We start from the raw sequence: 18577 nt of genomic DNA, 5'->3' as shown, positions 1-18577 counted from the left end.
GTGGGTTGGACGGATAAAAATTTTCCTCCCGATATGGCGAATCAGTTTCACGCGATTTCGTTTGACGGCGGAATTTAAACCATCCAGAAGGGAAAAGGGGACCAAGGATCCGGCAAACCCCCTCACGAGTCAAACGATTTGGCGAGAAAGTTTAGGAGAGCTTACTGCGAAAGAACGTGCGGATTTACCTTATGGTCTTAGCGCCGTATCCCCATCGACTGGACCGAAGAACAGAAAAACAAAGAATGACGCCCGGCTAGGGGAGAAAGTTTTGAAGTTAAAATTAATAATTATGGTACCGAATGAATTATGTGTTATTAGTTGGCCCGTTTTGGTCCGCACCTATCACGGCAATATGACTGATGGTTACGGTGGAGGCACATGTTCGCCGGATTTCGACTCGTGCTGAAGTCTGGAGTTTTATAATTAGGCGAAGCTTATTTGAAATTTAAAGAAAAGTTCTCTGCCATCCTGAATAATGTTGCCTGTCGAAACCGTCACTTAGTCCTCTGCCATTTGTCCGATCATCGATTGACTTGACTGTTCGGAAAATCCTATTTCGGACGTTAGCATATCCGCTTGTGCTTTGGCTTGGGCGATCGGTTGACCGGTCCGGTGACTGTAACGGAAACTAATCCCGATATATCGTGCGTCACGCACACACGCTATTTGCCCACGAAATGAAGCCAATTTGCGACGATTTATGCTGGGTGTACAACCCGATTGTTATTTTTTTTCTGTCGTTGAGTTGGGACAACCCGTCAAACACCCCATCCCGAGAGACCAGGAGGCACTTTTCCGCTCGATGAGTTTGGTTTGTTCTTTTTCTACACGCATACAGGACAAAAAAAACGTGATAATCGATAGAATTTTGCCCTACTTTTTCCGAATAGTGAGTCGTGCTTGAGTGACAGAAAAAATAAATTCATAATAATAATTGACGACATTGTTGAAGCACGGAGTTCTTTCGGAGTCTATTTTGAAAACTGTTCAAATATTATTCGACCGATTTTTTGAACGATCGCAAAATATTCAATCGAAATGGAGTTGAACCAAATGTTTCTATTTAAATGTTATACGTCTTACTTTACTATGGAGCGCCTTTTGAAAATTCAACCTGTGGAAGAATGGGTAGAGATGAATCGTGAGTATCTAGAGTTGAACTAAATGCAACAACATAGCTCAGCGACATCAGAAATATGGTCAGCAATTTATGATTACATTTTCAACAGTGAGCAACTCCACGCCAAATCAGGAAACTTTACATGTGTGATTGGTATAGCAAATGAAGTATTTTTCACTGGTCTAGGGATTTTTTTCTTTCAAGACTAATTTATGAAATGGGCGTATGTGTTTTTAGTCACATTATTTTCAATCAATTATAACTAGAAATCTGTAACTTCTACAAAAAATATGTCTAAAAGAAGTTGTACAGACCTTTTCAAAATTATAAGGCCACCCTCGAATTTAAAGTTTTCGCGTGATTTTGATGGGACCACCCTTACTCAACGATGGCAATCAGTGAAGAATGACACAAATACAAGCAAAATATTTTCGTATCGCATATTTGTTGACAAACAAAGCCGAAGCAGCTGAAATTAGTAATTATCCCTTTTCAAAATTATAAGGCCACCTTGTATGTTTGTCAGTTTGTGTTGAATATAGTGATTATAAATATCGAAAGCGAAAGAGACTAAATCAACAAGAACAAGGACAAATTTTGGCCGTCAAGAAGGTAGGATGGGGGATCAGGAAAATTGCAGGAAAAATTGGTCGAAGCAGATGTGCGGTCGCAATTTTTCTGAATAATCCAGCAAAGTATAGTCTGAATAAAAATGCAGGACGCAAAAAGAAACTGTCAAAGAGAGATACTCGTCGAATTGTCCATGAATCTTCGAATTCTACCTTGAGTTGTTCACAAATCCGCACTGAACTTAAGTTGGAAGCTTCAGTTTCGACGGTTTGGATGGCATTAAAACTTTCGCCCAACGTAGTTCGAGCAAAAATGAACAGTGCTCCTCGTTTACTAACATACTTCACCACAAGGAAGCTCGATTGGAATTTGCACGTCGGAACATGCCTAAGATTGGAAAAAGGTACGAACATGTTCTGCAATATTAAAAAAAACGAACGCATTTAAACTATTTAATAACAAATGTGTTAAACACAGTTCATGCTGGCATCTCATCAGACACGGTCGACAATTGCTTACGGTCGAGACGATAGAAACAAAGACAATACAGTGTAGTGAACAATAGAGTGTACGAAATGGGCAAATACGATTTAACAAAGCCTGAAACTTGGCCTACAAGGCCAAATTCAATTTGTATTGATTTCAAGCGCTGCAAAGTTAGGCCAGCAGCAACCGAAATTGAAATCTTGCTTAAGGAACGAATGCATCTAAACGTTACTGATGTAAGTGAGATTCAATTCAACAAGGCGTCTAACTGTGTGTACATTATGTTCAAACGTGAAAGAGATGCAATTGCATTTGCTTCGGTTAATAACGGGGTGCACAGTATTGATCATGACAATGTTAAATATAAAATCCCTGTGTACATGGTGCACAATGCCATAGAAGTACGCGTGCATGACCTTCCCCCGCAGACCAGCGAGGAGTATGTTCGTGAATGTATGTCGCCGTACGGTGAAGTTCTTTCCATCGAAAGGGAAGTATGGCGGAATTTTTTTCCGGGTATCCGGAATGGCGTGCGAGTAGTACGTATGCAACTACGTAAAGCAATTCCATCTTACATCATTTGTGATCAAGACGGGATACATCCGTGTAAAACGCTGATTACGTATGAACATCAACTGGTTACATGTCAGTTTTGTGAACAACCTGCACACTACGGCAAACCTTGCACTGAAACTGCAAAAAGGACATCTTTAAACAAAAATAAGGACAACCGCCCAACAACGGAAACTAGTGAGCGCATTACTTCTGTTGTACCATCAAACCCACCAACAACTGCAATTAATGCACAACAAGGCGCGTCTACAGCAACTAACAACCAACCCAAGAATACGAATTACAAGGAAAACGAAGAAAAAACGGAAACCAACAACGATATCACCGATGCGGCAATGGAGGACGAGACGAGCCACGAACAAAGTGCCCCTCACTCATCGCAAGATAAAAATGGAAGCTCCTCTCCCCCTAGAAAAAGGGTGACAACGAGATCCAACGGTAAAAAAATTATTTATCTAATAAAAACATGGCTCATTCGGCCAAAAAATGGCAGCTTGTACGCAAATTGGCCTGAATAAAAAATTTTTTATATAAAAAAAAAAAATGTGTTAAACTATTACAGGTAATATTCTCGAATGAAAAAAAAGTTTAACCTAGACGGACCAGACGGATTCAACGGTTATTGGCGTGATCTACGTAAGGAACCACGATATTTCTCAAAGAGAATTTTTTGCGGTGGATCTGTAATGGTTTGGGGTGCGTTCTGTGCAACCGGCAAGCTGGAACTTCAATTTGTATCGCACAAAATGAAAAGTTCCGATTACACAAATGTCCTCAAAGCTAGTCTGCTGCCAATAATTAAAAGAAGACGCAAGTCAAAGCTCATTTTCCAGTAGGATAACGCCAGTATTCATAAAGGTGCTGAAACAATGAAGTGGCTAAAGTGGCTCACCGGATTTAAATCCAATTGAGAATGTATGCGGTATTATGGTACTCATCAATTTTCATCATTACAAGAGCTAAAAAGTGCTATTCTTCAGTCTTGGGAAGCTATTGAACTGGCAACACTGCAGAAATTGATGCAAAGTATGCCAAATGGTATTTTTCAGACCATAAACCGTTCCGGTGGAGCAACGGATCATTAGATGCTTTTTGTTGCTTATTTTAATCATCCGATCCTCAATAAACTGCAACTGGCCTTATAATTTTGAAAAGCCATTTTTCCTTAAAAACGTTCTATCACAAAAGTTTTTCAGCGAAATCAATCAACTCTTGGACTTACATCAGTGCTTTGCAATCTAATTTCATGTTCCATCGAAAAAAAAATCCTAAACTATTCCTTTTATTTGTATCTTGAAATTTATGGGTGGTCTTATAATTTTGAAAAGGTCTGTAGGTAATCAATCGAACTTTCTAAAAAAATATAGGGAAGACTGGGGCTAGTTGGTCGAAGGGACAGGTTTTCTGAAAAGGCTATTATGCGCAGTGGTGACATCTATAATGATTTTGGTAGAGCATTAACTCACCCACGTACCGACGTAAATTCAGGTGTTTTTGTGTTGTCGTTTGTGCAAGAACACGTTTTTTTTCGGCACTGGCGAGTAAATTTCTGTTTTTGTAAGGTAATACGTATAGCGCGGATCAATTTATATTCGATTTCCAAAAACTTGGTACCATTGGAAAAGGTATTCAAAATTTTACAAAATGGCAATCGGTTTCCAGTATAACCTTACTTTTAGTTTTGTTAATAGTGATTGTTCTCAAATACATTCTTCGGGGCAGGTTGGCCGAGTTTTGTGCGGTTTGTTGGTTTGCCGAGATGTAATTTTAGCTTATAGCGAAGAACACTTGGATATTCGTGGAATGTTATTCTTTTTTTGGACAGAATTGGATGTTATGCTTAGATTGATGACTATAAGGAAATATAACATTACATAATAAGTAATGAAAATACACGGAACGACCGAAATTAGCTCTGCGCCTAATTCGTATTACTGTTTTTGAATTAGTTGATTTTAACAACAAAATTTCCAAAATAACTATAAAATTAGTTAAAATTGAGAATTTACTTTGCTGAAAAAACTCTTATTTTTAGAGAATGCACGGAACGACCGAAACTAGCTCTGCGCCTAATTCGTATTACTGTTTTTTAATTAGTTGATTTTAACCACAAAATTTCCAAAATAACTATAAAATTAGTTAAAATTGAGAATTTACTTTGCTGAAAAAAACTCTTATTTTTAGAGAATGTGTTTAGTTGGCGAATATTCTGGACACAAACCAGCAATATTTTAATCCAGTACGAAATTCTCATTGACAACAAATTTTGTTATTAAAATCAGAAAATTTGTTTCTATTTATCTAGCACCATCATTACTGAATGACAGGACAAAGAAAACAAAAATGAAATTGGTTTTATTAACAAGTTTATTAGCTAAAAACTCAAGAGAAGTGTCAATGCAAAACAATCCATTAAAAAGCTAAAAAGGACAGTCTTATTGAAACTGCTTGAAAATTGTTTTGATGTTTTTCGCATGTGTTCGATATATCTTTATTTAAATTTCTAAACCGATATGTAAAAATGTCGTAAACTGTTAGTGGAAATCGTATTTATTCAGAATTTGTGCGCACTTGAAGCGATTGTGCGTAATAATGTTTTTACGCGGAACAGTGAAGTGAATTTCGAGTATTGCACTCTAATTGTAAATGTCAAATGATGTTTTTTGTATCTTCCAACCTTCTGGGCTACGCTGTCCGGTGTACTAATTGTATTCGGTTTTTGTTTTCCGAGTGCTCAAAGTTTTCAGTGAGATAGTCAATTTCGCGAAGTCGAATGAAGAAAACAGCAATTGAGAAGAAAAATTTTCAAAAAGAAGTTTATGTTTCGCTTATGTCTTTTTCTCCAATACAACAATCGTATTTAAACCTGCCGATATAGAAAAGATAATCGTGACTGATAATCGTGTGCCATCTAGTGGCTAGTAGTCATTACGGTGTTAACGTTTTTTCAGTGACAGAGCGCCATATAGCTGCAAATGGCAGAAACCAATTCAACCATTTATGTTGGTTGAAAACAACGTTTTATTTCTCTAATTCAACTAAAAAATTAGTTGAATGGATATGAAGCGTACCTTAGCTAAGAAATGACAGCACGTTTAATTGGTGAATTCAACTAAAAAAAATAGCCATTTCAACAAATATTTTATTATTATTAAGGAAATTAGAATAAAAAAATCTAAATTAGCAAAAGTAAGATTTTTTTAGTTGTCTCAAAAAATAACTAACTAAAATCAGAAAATCAACTAATTTTTTCGCCAAAATGCTGATTTCGGTCTTTCCGTGTGTGTTTAGTTGGTGAATATCCTGGACACAAACCAGCAATATTTCAATCCAACACGAAATTCTCATTGACAACTAATTTTGTTATTAAAATCAGAAAATTTGTTTCTATTTATCTATCACCATCATTACTGAAGGACAGCACAAAGAAACCAAAACTGAAATGGGTATTATTAACAAGTTTATTAGCCAAAAACTCATGAGAAGTGTCAAAGCAAAACAATCCATTAAAAAGCTAAAAAGGACAGTCTTATTGAAACTGCTTGAAAATTGTTTTGATGTTTTTCGCATGTGTTCGATATATCTTTATTTAAATTTCTAAACCGATATGTAAAAATGTCGTAAACTGTTAGTGGAAATCGTATTTATTCAGAATTTGTGCGCACTTGAAGCGATTGTGCGTAATAATGTTTTTACGCGGAACAGTGAAGTGAATTTCGAATGTTTCACTCTAATTGTGATGAAGTTTTTTTGTATCTTCAAACCTTCCGAGCTGCGCCGTCCGGTGTACTATTTGTATTCGGTTTTTGTTTTCCGAGTGCTCAAAGTTTTCAGTGAGAATGAAGAAAATAGTGATTAAGAAGAAAAAAAATTCAAAACGATGTTTACGTTTCGTTTATGTCTTTTTCTCCAATACAACATCGTATTTATACCTGCCAATATAGAAAAGACAACCGCGTCTGAAATTTTTTCGGCAGTAGTGTGCCATCTAGTGGCTAGTAGTCATTACGGTGTTACCGTTTCGGTGACAGGGCGCCATATGTCATATGCCATCCTGAATATGTCAGACTTCTATTCAAGGCGAGTATAAGAACTGATTCGGAGGAGCGTCAAGACCGTAAATCGCGAATGGATCCAAATTTTTATCAATTCTCCAATAAAAGAAGCATTGGAGGAGTAGAAAAATTAACTAAGCGAAAGTGCAAACGCTGGTGGAGAAAAGGAAGAAGTGAAGCAGAAAAAGTTCACTAATGCTGTCGAAACTAAGTCCAAAATAGTTAAAAAGACTCACAAATCGAGAAGGGGAGGTTTTTTACGTACCTAGATAACAAAAAATTATGAATACACTAACTTTTTTCAAATAAGGAAAAAGGTTATTGATACATTTGATTTGTTTTACATATTTTTTCAAACTCGTCCAACCTACACCGGCTCTGGGGTTGGTTGACCAATTTTTGTCGTGAATACGACTTACTTTACTATGGGGCGACTTTTCAAAATTTGCCCTCTGAGATAGTGATAAGTTTTTGATCGTGAATATCTCTTGTTGTATCAACGAATCAACATAATTTTTGCTACATGCCATCAGAAATATTATCGCAATTTTATGATAAAATTTTCAGTTGTGTGACATAATCTTAAATAATTCAAAATTAAACTTTTCTGAAATGTTTGGTATAAACGAGTATCAAAGAGGATAATTCATAAGGTACGTTTGCCTTTCTCGTATTTTTAAAGCTCACAGTTCAGTGATCTGTGAAAGGATTTCTATAATCTAACTACCAATAGAATCGAAATTTTTCAACTTAAACGTGTATAGTAACAGTATTGAAATATTTCAATAGTACACTATTGAAAAACCTGTCTCATTTGACCCATGTCAACACCAGCCAATCAGAACGCATTCTGAGGAAGAGAACAAAATATCTGCAGCTGTACAACAAATCGTTCGAGGAAAATGTTCCGAACAGTGTTTAACATCGTAGTGAGTTCCACAATTTGGTCCTTCTTAATACTAGAAACGAATCCCTACAGCATATTGATAGTTTCTTTCAATAAATTATGCATATCCAAAATAAAATAATCTAAATTGAAATTCGATATGCTGCAATTTTTATAGCCGTTAGGACCGCCCATTAGGGAATAAGCTACAGACAAAATCACGATTTCGTCACAGCTGGCAGTCATTTCCTTTTGTGAAAAAACAACGGTGGAGAGCATCACACAAAATCAGCCGTTCTAATGGCTCTAAACGTTTTTTAAAGAACTATTATAATTTATTGCTCGCAAATCGAAGGTAAATATCCTCAGTTTAGTGCAAATCTAGAACAGTTTGATTGGATTTGTGCATTTTTCGCTGTGTGAAATTCACAGTGATCGAGATCAAGTGAAGCCTTCTTTGTTTTTGCGAAAAATGTGAAAAAGGGGAATGCTTGCATAATTCATGCAATTGATCAACTAATTTATATTCGGAAGTGTTAAGGACCATGCCAGTTGTTTTCGTATTCACGACATCCAGTTATGTCTCTGATATTACCCACCCGCCTTTTTTTCTATTTACTTAGGTTCCTAACCAATGAATGGTTATTACGGACTAAACGTGCACATACCGGTGCAGAGATTGAAATACGATTATGTGTACGAAAGGGGAGATATTGTTGGAATATGTTTAATTAGAGTCGTTTCATGAGAGTGAGTTCCTAGTTGATTACTGTTCTGTGTCGTGAGTGAGTTATTTGGTTATTTATTGGTTTTCGACCACGCTAAATGACTGTCTAACTGTTTATTTCGTATAATGCGTGTGGGCTTTATGGAGGATTCATACCTCAAATGTCTTCCACGCAGCAGTCCTGTGTCCGAATCTAAGCCGCGCGCCCAAGAAATCTACGCTGAAACCTTTATAATAATCAAAAGCAAGGATGGCTTTTACCGTATCAAAGAACGCTCACTGGTAACTCTTCACACGATTGAATCAGTGCCATCAAAGAGAGATGGATATCATCGCAGCAACAAAATACCGGCATGGTTCATTTAACATAGAATAGACGCCAGTGCGAGAGCGAATTTCTCTCGATGACCTGTCTGAGAATCAAAGGTTAGCTGTGGGGATTCTCTCTGAAGCAGCAAACGGTCGCTGATTCCCGTTTCGCGATCCGATTCTGTATGGGCAGTGGATAATTGCGATAGAATCATATTCTCTCTTGATAAATTCCACACAGCACCAATCATTATCAGACTGTAATTTTTTTAAATGGCCGTGAAATACTCAGAGTATGTAGTGGAGCGAAGAAATGTAGAAAAATTATTGTAGCATCCTCTACCGGATTGAAAATGTTGTACACAATATAAATAAAAATCGAGCAGCTTCTGTCAAATTTTCGGCAATCACCAACACTGATCAAAAGAAAAAAAAAATCAATCGTTCCGTACATTTGCATTTAATTTCGTCTGACCAAAAGTGTGCTCCTTTCGACGTTTAAAATAATTTCTTCGGAAAGTCATTACGACAAAGCCGATTCAATACAGACAAAAATAAAATTTCTTTCGAACAAGACGAGATAAAGATTGGAAATTGAATGCTTCAGCATTCAATTTGCAATCTTTATCTCGTCTAGTTTCATTTCATTTAACGAAGATCTTTGCAGGAGAGTCTCTGTTCGTGGTGAAACAAAACACAATGCACTGTGGAATGAATTCCAGCTTCCATCAAAATGAACAAAAACCAGCACCTGTTTGATATTCATGACGTGCCTTTATTTTTCACTTATTGACTCTCGCTCTCGGACCTTCTTCTTCCGTATCCTTAAATTAAACTACGAAGAAAAACTACCCTACTTGGCGCATAAAGGAAAACTTCCAGATGACACTCCGCTGTTTATTTTCCAGAAGTATTTTTTATCGTTTTCATTTCTTTTGCTACTCTTGCAGATAACAAGGTGGAAGTTGGACTGCCGTTCGTTTCTGCACCATCTCACACACACACAGACACACACTGACCGGGAGACGTCCAAGCTGCTTGCTTAGCATATGCAAAGAGAAAAGGACACCAACTGGACCAGCCCTGGCCGCTTGCCGCCGAGCCCTACAGCAGATACCGGTGATATTGAATATTTAAATTCAGAACCGTGAAATTGAAAGTGAGTCTCGCTCGTCAGAAGCACGTTCCGGGCAGCGAAGGAAAAACTGAGCTAAAGAAATTTAATAACTGTGCTTTCGTGATTTCGGTTGTTTGTTTTTTCCTGATTCTTGGCATATTTTATCTCCGAACTTGAGGAAACTGTGAGGCGGTTCGAGCCAAGCCATCCCGAAAAGTTTAGTGTGAAAATCGAGGACATTATTTTTTTCAAGGTAAGTTTATGGCCAAACGAAAACTTTTTGTTCGTTTTCCCATTTTGAATTTTTATGAAACCATCACGGATTGGCTGTCGCATCCATTTATTATTTTACATTTTAATTTAGACCGACACATCAAAATTAATTGATTTTTGTTTCCAATTTTCGTTTCGCCGGCTTATCAATACTGCTATCAAGCAGATCCGCTAATTGAATGAAAAATACCTGCAGCAGTAGCAAAATGGTTGGCCACGGGTGGAAAGAGGTTCTGTCGTATATCCTCTTTTCTGGTTTTGTTCATGTGCTAATTTTTGTCCGCTACCCGAAACAAAAAAAAAAACTCGCAAATTCAATTAGTGATACACGGTTGGTGTAAATTTTTATCGATCACGTTCGCAGCATTAAGCATCTGATTGACCGAGGAAGCCACGAACAACATACAATGTTCTATTTCACTGTTTAAAGCCCCCGACACTGACAGACACGGAGTCCCGTCAATGATCCTTGCCAAAGGAGGCAGCTCAAAATGGATTTTCATTTCGTTGATCAGATTTTTTTTATTGCTGCCCGCCCCTTCACTCGCTCGGTCGGTAGGCTGTTGCCGGGTTTGCTGTCCAATTTGCACTTTTTCCCGTTATTGAATGTGGAAATTTTCGTTGCAGGCCCAAATGTAGCCGCTTCTGTAAAGTGCTTGCATGAACGACTTTTCCCCCGAAGTGATCTGCCAACTCAATCGGATTTGGAGTGGAATTCTGTTTGTGAGTGTGCACGGGAATAAAGGTTTCTGTGGTGCATCGAAAACGGATTTTTGGTGCATCCTTCATAATGATCCGAACATCCATCGAATTGGTTCGCTGGAACTGAGCCAAATTTTCCCCGGTCGCTAAGGTTGAGCTGGTCCGGATTTTGGTATGTTTCCGAGTAACGATAACAATCGATTTGGGTTGAGATCGTTCACTGTAATATGGATGGATTTTTGCTGTCGGAATCGATGTTCCACTTTGTGCCTCGTTTTTTTTTTGTTTAGCTTGTCCGACAGGAAATCTAACAAACCGAAAAGGGGCTGGATTTTGGCAGCGAAAATTTAATTTGAATGCGAAAAGTGCTTTTCTATATACATGCATTATTCAGAAAAGACTATACATTTGAAATTGAAGTATCACAGCCCAATGACGCCATGACTGCGTTCTTCGATCAATACTTCTCCCCCAGGTGTGCAGTCCGTAAATAATCCCTGGAAGCAACATAAATTTATCCCTTTGTCATCAATCAGTCAATAAGCCTTCCCATTTGATAGTCATAAAACCGGCAACGAGTTGGTTGGCACAAATAAACCTTATCTTTCCTCAGGGGATTTCGCTCGTCACTACAAAGCATGGCATAAATGGCAGCGGGAAACCGTGAGCAAAAAAAAAAAGTAGAACGAATAGCCCACGTTGCAAATTTGTTACGACCGGTGCCGACCATATTTCCGAGCGATCGTCATAACCGCCATAAAAAGTAGTTCCGGAGGGGAGAACCAGGTTCATCCATCTATCTTTTTTTTTTGCGTGTGTTCCATCAGCCACATCGGATGCTGATGATGGCGATGATGTACCGGCAAAGCGTTTTACTGACACCTGAGTAAAATAGGTTTATTCTGTTCGTTCACACATTGTTTCATCACGTCCAAAGAATTGGCACCCGATTGGATGAGTGACTATTAGATAAACAACTGGATTTAGAAACTTCTTCCTCTTCCCGGAAAAGCAAGGTATTTTTAGAGCTCAAACAGCATAACACATAGTTGTTATTTTTAACAAAATATGATATGTTTAGTAAATACAACTATTGAAGTATACTATTGAAGTCAAATGATTAGTTTTGTTACACGCAGGGTGGTAAGTGAATTGCCGATTTCAATTTCCCGGTTTTTCCCAGCATGCGACATAAAAATTCCCGGTTCTTAGAAAAGGCTCAAATATTCAAAGTCATTACATTTATCTTACACCCCTTTAAAAATTTTCAAAATCGTTGTTGAAGAAAAATGGCATCCTCGTTGCTTCGAGCTATATGGAATAGCTTGAGATCATCAGATTCACATCGTAGAAGTACAGGAGGAATATCAGAGATCCAAGACCTTGCCTTGTGAATTCCCCGATGGAGCGAGAAACTTTGTGAATAGTCAGATAGTTTTGTGAGTCATTTATCTTGATTGCTAATCGGCGATTTTTTGAGGTATGAACGCAACATGTAAGAACCAAAGCCCAATCTGTCCAAACTAGCGACTGTAATGGCATGGCTAAATTTGTCAAAGGCAGTGGAAAGGTCTTTGTTTATTTGTTTATTTGTTTCTTTGGAGCAGGGAAAACCCCGATGGAGTTAACAGTTCGGCTGAAAAGTTCGTATCGTTTAATAGAAACACACATTTTTTTGCCAAAATTCGTTTTTATTATTCAACTTAATTGCCATCAGAGGCGATACAGCGAATATAGCGATCTTCCAACTTTTCGATACCATTTTTGTAGTACGATTTGTCCTTTGCCTCAAAATAGGCCTCAGTTTCAGCGATTACCTCTTCATTGCTTCTAATTTTTTTACCAGCGAGCATTCTCTTGAGGTCTGAGAACAGGAAAAAGTCACTGGGGGTCAAATCTGGAGAATACGGTGGATGAGGGAGCAATTCGAAGCCCAATTCGTTCAATTTCAGCATGGTTTTCATCGATTTGTGACACGGTGCATAGTCTTGATGAAACAAAACTTTTTTCTTCTTCAAATGAGGCCGTTTTTTTTAAAATTCCGTCCTTCAAACGCTCTAATAACGCAATATAATAGTCAATGTTGATGGTTTTTCCCTTTTCAAGGTAATCGATGAAAATTATACCATGCGAATCCCAAAATACAGACGCCATAACCTTACCGGCCGATTGTTGAGTCTTTCCACGCTTTGGGTTCGGTTCATCGCGTGCAGTCCACTCAGCTGACTGTCGATTGGACTCCGGAGTGAAGTGATGGAGCCATGTTTCGTCCATTGTTATATATCGACGGAAAAAATCGGTTTTATTTCGATATAACAGCTCCAAACACTGCTCAGAATCATCAATTCGTTGTTGTTTTTGATCGATTGTGAGCTCACGCGGCACCCATTTTGCACAAAGCTTTCTCATATCCAAATATTCGTAAATAATATGTCCAACACGTTCTTTAGGGTGTCAGCTATCTCGATCAACTTCACTTTACGGTCATTGAAAATCATTTTGTGGATTTTTTTCACGTTTTCATCGGTAACAGCATCTTTTGGACGTCCACTGCGTTCATTGTCTTCGGTGCTCATATGACCAGTACGAAATTTTGCAAACCACTTACGAATTGTTGCTTCGCCCGGTGCAGAGTCTGGATAACACTCATCAAGCTACTTTTTTTCATCAAAAAGTAGTGTTTCATCAACACACGAAATTCCTTTTTTTCCATTTTTTTCACAATAACAAAAAGTAGACAGCTGTCAAATTTATACACGTATCTTTTGAAGGTTGTTACTAACTGAAAATGGTATGGATTTAATTCAAGTGGCGCCCTCTCATAGAAACGATACGAACTTTTCAGCCGATCTGTTAGGTTCTGTCAAACTTGCTCTCCAACCTCCATAAAACCTCCTCATCTTTTGCATCAACAGATTACAATCATCCAAATGATACATTTCACTTAAACATAGTATTTCTAAATTAACTAAAACTAAAACTAATTAGATAGTAACCCTTGGAACAATTTCTTGACAACGTTTCGTGATAGATTAAAGTCGAATAAATTGAAACAGTGGTAGAATATTCGGCACCTCTTGGCAAAAAGCTCGTTATATCCATAATTAGTTCTAGCATAGGGGATCCTAAGAAAAGAATAGTTTCTAAGATTACGGCGATGGATATTAATTTGTAAATGCTGTAAGAGCTCGGAGCAGTCTATTCTTGATTGGAGGAAATCAGTCACAAAAGTAGCCTTGCTGACATCGCGACAGACAGAAAACAAATCGAGATCAATCAGTTTGCATCTGGCATGGTAGCTTGGAAGGTTCCAAGGGTTTTGGCGTATTCGAGCGTAGAGCGAACTAAAGCACAATATAATGCTTTCAAGAAATGTACATCATCGAATTCTTCAGGAACGCGGAAAATGAATCCTAGCTGGCTCTGGAGATAGTAAACTCAATGTTCTCCTTGAAATATAACTTAGAGTCCAGGAGGACACCAAGGTCCTTCACAGACGATGTACGTTCCAGAACAAATTGAGAAATATTATAGTCGAAACTGACTACAGACTGTTTGCGACTAAAAGATATGAAATTTGGAGGTGTTTAAAACCATTCTGTTGATATTACACCAGTTAGTCAAATTATTCAACTGCTCTTATAGGAACGCTGCGTCAGCTGTGGATTTGATGACATGAAATAATTTGAAGTCATCGGCGAATGATAGTTTCATGCACTTGATCGAAAAATTTAGATCGTTGAGATAAAGTAAAAATATAAACGGTCCAAGGTGATTTCCTTGAGGAACTCCAGAGGTAACAACGAATGGTAAAGTTGTACAGTCTAAGTAAGTCACTATCATTTTGCGACCAGTAAGATATGAGTGATGCCAATTCAGAAATGACCCGTTAAATCCTAGTCTTTTTAACTTTGAGGTTGTTGTGTGATGATGATGTAGTCGTGATTGTAACGAACGTATGATAAAGGAAGTATAGGATACTAAATTTGCAGACGTCGAACGATTCGGCATGAAACCATGTTCAGTCTCAGATATATAGTTAGAGCAAATATGTGTTATAAAATTCAAATCTTTAATTTCAAACAGCTTAGATACGGCGCACAAAGCCGCTTCGTAACACACAAAATTTGAAAAAAAAATGAATGAAACGCCTCGTAACGCTTGTACCGTTTCAAAATGTAATGTAATGTTTTTTGTAACACCTAAAACTTCCAAAAAAAGTTACGCATGTAACATTTCGTAACGCCTGTGTTCACAAAACAATAACGCACGTAACGCCTACAACTCACAAAAACTAACGCATGCAAAGCTTCATAACGCCTGTAACTTACAAAAAACTAGCGCTTCGTAACGCCGGTAACTTACAAAAAATAACGCATGCAACGCTTGTAACTTACACACGAGCATCGCAAGTAATGCTTCGTAACGTCTTTAACTCATAAAAAGAAACGTATGTAACGCTTCGTAACACCTTAAACCTAAAAAACAGTATCACTCTGTAACATCTATAACATTCAAAAAAGTTACGCATGTACCGCATCTTAACATCTATAGCTTACAAAAAATAACGTTTCGTAAGTCTTATAATTTACTAATAAGTAACGCATGTAGCGCTTCCTAACGCCAATAAATTACAAAAATGTAACGCTCCGTAAGGCTCCATAACGCTCATAGCTTACTTATAAGTAACGCATGTAACGCTCCATAACGGTTATAGCTTACTAATAAGTAACACATGTGACGCTTCGTAACACGTATAACTTAAAAAAATAATGTAAGTAACAGTTCGTAACGCCTATAACTTATTATAAAGTAACGCATATACGCTTCGTAACACCTTTAACTTACAAAAATGTAACATTTCGTAACGCTTATAACTTACTAATAAGTAACGCATGTAACGCTCCATAACGCTTATACTTACTAATAAGTAACACATGTGACGCTTCGTAACACCTATAACTTAAAAAAATAATGTAACAGTTCGTAACGCCTATAGCTTATTGAAAAGTAATGCATATACGCTTCGTAACACCTTTAACTTACAAAAATGTAACATTTAGTAACGATCCGTAACGCTTATAACTTACTAATAAGTTACACATGTCACACTTCGTAACACCTATAATTAAAAAAAATGTAAGTAACAGTTCGTAACGCCTATAGCTTATTAAAAAGTAACGCATATACGCTTCGTAACACCTTTAACTTACAAAAGTGTAACATTTCTTAACGCTCCGTAACGCTCATAACTTACTAATAAGTAACACATGTAACGCTCCATAACGCTTATAACTTACTGATAAGTAACACATGTGACACTTCGTAACACCTATAACTTAAAAAAAAAATAATGTAAGCAACAGTTCGTAACACCTATAACTTATTGAAAGTTAACGCATACATGTCCATGTCCCGGGTTGGCGGTTCAATTCATAGGGCACTGGTTTTACAAACCAGTTGTCGTATGTTCGAGTCCCGACCTGGAAGGATTCGTAGTGTCAGTATAATCGTAGCACCAGCCATGCAATGGTTCTGTATACTCTAAATTGGCTGCGAAGTCTGTTGATGAAACAGAAGGTCAAATTCCACAGCAGGAATGTAATACCAAGACTGTGTTTTGCTGTGCATACACGCTTCGTAACACCTTTAACTTACAAAAATGTAACGCTTCGTACCGCTCCGTAATGCTTATAACTTACTAATTAGTAAAGCATATAACGCTTCGTAACGCCAATACCTTTTAGAAAAGTAACGCATTCAACGCTTCGTAACATCTATAACATAACGCATTCAACGCCTCGTATCAGGAATCAGAACAAATTGGCTCAAATGGCACGTTCCCCTTGATATTTGGAGAGGTCTTCGGCCTCGATCATTACTGAACACTGATCTGCGCAATACAAACTACACACTTAGGAAATTTCACAGAACTCGATAACTTTTTACCGAATTTTCAACAGCTGAACGTTCGGTAATTAAATTGATTAGCAATCGTTCGGAAACTGCTGAACTGTCAAACAACTACCGTAAACTGTAAACCAAATGAATCTAACTGATTGTTCGGTAATTTTTTGTTTGTTTGTTTTCCGTTGGTTGAAATTCTGGATGGATTTTAAAAACAACACAAATTCACAAAAACGAATGAAGTAAATTCCAACCTATTGTGGCTATGGTTTTATTCCACGAAAAAAAAAAGGAGCAAATGTTACGGCTTACCGGAATTATGAGCGCTTTCCAAAACACTGCACAATCCGTCGAGTCCACCAGAACTGGACAAGTGATACAAATTTTTTTTTTCTGTCTATAAGTAAACAAAAAGCTTTTAGTGGTTCAAATATTTTAAATATTATAGTACCTGTATCTCAATCCATTCGATGAACTCTTCAAAATTTTTTTCGTTTGGTTAATAAAAAGACACTGAAAATTTGAATAACTGTTTGACAGTTCGCATCACGATAATCAATCTTCACAGAAGTTCGGTTATTGGAAGATAATTTTACCATACGGACGGTATGGTTTTTATCGTTCCGTACTCAGATTTACCGTATGAATTGTATATCTATTTACAGAATTCTGTAATAAAAAATTGCGTAAAACTGATCGTCCGGTAAAAATTTGCATAATTGTTCTAAAATAAAGTAAACGAACCGAAGTATCGGTAATTTCTATTTATTACCGAAAGTTTTCGTCAAAAAAATTACCGAACAACGGAATCGAATCTTAGTGTGTATGCTACCAACAGCCCGATTTTGGCTATGATTCGCCGTTTCAACGAGTTTAGCGATCTGATTGACTTCATTATGACCTCTTTACAGTTTTTAATCATCGGTTGTTATAATAATAGGTTGATAACCACCATTCTTAATTACTTTTATAAGTTTGGTTCATTAAGACTTGTTGTCAGATAAACATTGTCCTAATAAATAAATAAATAAATAAATGAAAAGTAACGCATGTAACACCTTGTAACGCCTAACTCACGCAATGCTCCGTAACGCCTATAACTTTTTAACCAGTAACGTTCCATGTGTTAGCGCATCGTAACTCATTCCCGCAAGAATTTAACACTTATAAAGGTTTTAAACATTCATAATTTCCACAAAGTAACTAATATGATTTGTAAACATCACTTTAAAAAAATCATCGTATGCAACGTTTTCTAACATCTTTAACTTCACGTAACGCTTCCCATCTCACGATAATATCGAGTGAAACGTTTCGTCAAATGGAACATTTTTCCATATAGCACTATCGAGTGTAGCGCGATGGGTGAGAGTCGATGGCTTTCATGCAACCTTTCACCTGGGTTGGATTCCCAACACCGCTCATAGGGTCAGAAAATGTTTCTAGCGTAAAGAGTCGAATGACCTTATGGTTAAAACCTCTATAATGGAAACAAAAAAAATTCCACCCTTGTAGTACCTTTACACAGGCGTTGACTCAGATAGGCCTAAAAAAAACAACTTCGTTACGTAAATAGCTTCAAAAACTAAACTACTATTTTATGTATTATTATTATTATTGTCATTTATTTTACCCCGGTTAAATCCTCAATTTTATGTGATTTTGACTTTGTTCTGCTTTTTAGGGTCTGCCGCTGCGTGCTTTATAGGCATTGCAGTTTTGTGATGATCAAAACCTCCATCTCACTATGACGTAATATCAAGATATAATCGATTAGTATGCTTCCTCAAAATGGTGTTCTGAGGAATCAAATTTTAGGATAGTAAAAATTTTCCAAAAATGTCAAAAA

At 37.2% G+C, this 18577-nt stretch overlaps 1 protein-coding gene across 4 annotated transcripts in view; it reads left to right on the top strand.

Annotated features, from left to right (window-relative positions):
- LOC131437055 (nyctalopin-like) overlaps positions 1 to 18577 on the top strand; it is a 469231-nt gene that overhangs the window by 283779 nt on the left and 166875 nt on the right. For all 4 annotated transcript variants that reach the window (XM_058606107.1, XM_058606104.1, XM_058606105.1 and 1 more), the window contains one exon: positions 9680 to 10099. The gene's annotated coding sequence lies outside the window, so the exon portion shown is untranslated. The remainder of the gene's footprint in view (positions 1 to 9679; positions 10100 to 18577) is intronic.

The sequence above is a fragment of the Malaya genurostris genome, chromosome 3, assembly GCF_030247185.1.
Source record: "Malaya genurostris strain Urasoe2022 chromosome 3, Malgen_1.1, whole genome shotgun sequence".
Lineage (NCBI taxonomy): Eukaryota > Metazoa > Arthropoda > Insecta > Diptera > Culicidae > Malaya > Malaya genurostris.
Note: the sequence above shows the minus strand (reverse complement) of the source record. Positions and strands in the feature narration are given on the sequence as shown.